At 44.1% G+C, this 3216-nt stretch overlaps 1 pseudogene; it reads left to right on the top strand.

The window, feature by feature from the left end:
• Positions 1-2379: 2379 nt before the first annotated feature.
• On the top strand, positions 2380-2449 carry LOC132352126 (U4 spliceosomal RNA; annotated as a pseudogene).
• Positions 2450-3216: the final 767 nt, after the last annotated feature.

Raw genomic sequence — 3216 nt, 5'->3', positions numbered from 1 at the left:
CAGAATGGATCTGAGGACACGGGGAGGGGGAAGGGTAAGCTGGGATGAAGTGAGAGAGTGGCATGGACATATATATGCTACCAAATGTAAAATCGATAGCTAGTGGGAAGCAGCCGCATAGCACAGGGAGATCAGCTCGGTGCTTTGTGACCACCTAGAGGGGTGGGATAGGGAGGAGGGAAAGGAGACGCAAGAGGGAGGAGATATGGGGATATATGTATATGTATAGGTGATTCACTTTGTTATAAAGCAGAAATTAACACACCATTGTAAAGCAATTATACCCCAATAAAGATGTTAAAAAAAAAAAAGAATTATCCATGCTTAAGTAAAGTGGTGTATATATATGATTACACAAACTCTTGTTTACTTTCCTGTTCTTGTAAACTCATTTTACTAATACTGCCTGCAATTGGGATTAGAAAGATGTTTGGAAAAGATTAAGAGGTTAATATTTGCAAATCTCCTTAATGGCATAAAATGTCATATAAATGCTAATTTTCTTGGGTATTTACTAATTCTAAAGCAAATCTCAATAACTCCTTGCATTTTAAAAAAGCTTCTTAACACAGAAATTCAGTGCACATTTTCAACATTAATGGAATCTGCAAGTGTGCCTAAGAGTAGAAAATGAGTGTATTAAGCCCGTTCTTGCAGTGCCTGGAACATGCTGTGTAGCTAACAAGGCAGCTTTGGAAATTATTAATCCCTATAAGTTATAAATGTATCATTCACTATGCTGGTAAAGGAACGTACTTATTTATGCTCTAGAAAATCAGAATGATTAATGCACCATCCCAGACTGCAGAACTAGACTTTTCATGATCTTGATTTGTTATTTTATTCTGTGCTATAGTTTATTTTAGTGGTTAGGCAGAAATTTAGACTTCATTGATTCAAGCCATTCCATTGGTGTTATTTTTATAAAGTTACTTGCTTTTGGTGATGTTTAGTTGTTTAATTCATTACTAAAAAAGTAAGTGGAAGGGCTTCCCTGGTGGCGCAGTGGTTGAGAATCTGCCTGCCAATGCAGGGGACATGGGTTCGAGCCCTGGTCTGGGAAGATCCCACATGCCGCGGAGCAACTAGGCCCATGAGCCACAACTACTGAGCCTGCGCGTCTGGAGCCTGTGCTCCGCAACAAGAGAGGCCGCGATAGTGAGAGGCCCGTGCACCGCGATGAAGAGTGGCCCCCGCTTGCCGCAACTGGAGAAAGCCCTCGCACAGAAACGAAGACTCAACACAGCCATATATAAATAAATAAGTAAATAAAATTAAAAAAAAAAAAGTAAGTGGATATATTTTGTGCATGTGTATGTATTACATTGTGTGTATTATGTAATATCCACAAGGCACAATGTGCTGAAAATAAGCCTTTTCCTATTCCCTGTTCCCTAATCATGGCTTCCTTTCTCCTCTGATTCCCCACACAAATGGTCATTTGCTGCACACTTGGTTCTCCACTTTGGTTGTGTGCCTGTCAATGTATCTTGTGTATCTTTCCTTATTACCACGTACAGAACAGCCTCATTCTTTTTAAGTGGCATTATATGGATTGTAACATAATTTATTTAATTAGCTCCTGATTGATGGGCATTAATGTTGTTTCACATAATTTGCCAGTGCCGCAATGCAGCCAAGAATATCCTGTGTGTAGGTGCTTTTTCTGCATGCTTCAGCGTTTCTGGGCGATAAATACCTAGGAGTTCTGCTAGCTTGTCTGTCTTGGGTTTTGATGGCTCTGACCAACCCCCAAGAAACTAGAGAGGAAAAGGGAGTGAACTGAGAAACATGTGGAAAACTGGAGGTGTTTCTTTGGCCTGAAAGAGAAGGCAGCCCGCGGCCGTGGGCGGAGAATCAGACGGGAACAGCCTGGGGGGCCTGACCCCTCGTCCCTGGCAGGGCCTGGGGACAAGCAGTGCCCTTCTTCACACCTGCTGGAAGCCTGGGCCTGGGTCTGTGTTCAACCACTGTCCCCATGATGTTTTGAAAGCATAGCTACTGTGCAGATGGATAGATCTGTGGTTGCCAAATACAGATACTGTCACGGAAATACCTCTGCTCTACACATGCCTCAGTTTTGAGTCTGACACTTCTTCGTATCACGATGAATTGCACCTCAAGACCCTTTCCTGCCAGCAAAATGAGGACGTGTTCCGATAACACTGAACCTCACAATGGAAAGGGTCAGGGTCCCACCTCTTTTTTCCCCAAAATGTTCCTAGAACCACCTTCCGGTATGCTACGTCCACCATCCCTGCTCTGCCCCCTAAGGGCTCTTAGGCAAAGCAGCTCTGCCCAGGGGTGAAGACCTGTGCCATCCTACCCAACCCAAATCTGCAAAATTAAAGGTGAACACACAAGTGTGACTCTTCTTCAAGCTTTGTGCAGTGGCAGGATAGTAGCCAGTGAGGTTTATCCGAGGTGCGATTATTGCTAATTGAAAAGACAGGAATTAAGGAAGAAACAAAAAGAGACAGAGAGAGAGAGAGAGAAGGAAGCAAAGGGGGAGGTGAAGGAGGTGAGGGGTGAGGGAGGGAGAATTCCAAGGTGATTTTCTCCTTCTACAGATTCAGAGGAATGTAGGACACTTTTGGTAAACTCTCTACCAATCTTTTCTAGCACTGGAGGAACTTTGCACAGAAGTTTCATGCTGATTCTGAAAATGTACTTCTTCTTGTTCTCTTTGGTCTACTTTTAGATCCTGTAATTTGAATATTCACTTAATCACATATAAATTAGATGTTTTCATAGTCAATGCAAAGTCCACCATACAAAGAACATAACCCAAACTGAGAAGGTCACAGAGGGCCTCTCTTGGCACAAGTAAAAATTGACCCAGTCATGCATTTGACAGAGAGAGGCATCACCGATAAAGGTCTTTGCTCCAAAGATGATGAGACAAAGAAATTCAGCCGGAGCGGTGGGGAGGGAGCGTTTCCTACCGCAGAGACCACAGCTGCCCAGAGAGGAGAAAGGCAGCTGATGGCCACGTTGCTGGGAAGATTCAGCAGCCCCACAAGTGAGCGCGTCTCCTCCGAAATGGGTGAAGCTTGGAACCAAAGAAGCACACACATTTGTTTAGATCTTTCTGACAGGTTTTCCCTTCTCAGCTCTCCAGGGTGGCATTGACTGGTTTTCCAGCGTCACAGCCCAGCCCGGCTCTTCAGTGTCGTGCCTGCCTGTTCCCAGTCAGCTGGCTGTACCAGATTCCTC

This window comes from Balaenoptera ricei, chromosome 17 (assembly GCF_028023285.1).
Source record: "Balaenoptera ricei isolate mBalRic1 chromosome 17, mBalRic1.hap2, whole genome shotgun sequence".
Taxonomy (NCBI): Eukaryota; Metazoa; Chordata; class Mammalia; order Artiodactyla; family Balaenopteridae; genus Balaenoptera; species Balaenoptera ricei.
The sequence above is the reverse complement of the archived record's forward strand: the minus strand, read 5'-3'. Positions and strand labels throughout refer to the sequence as shown.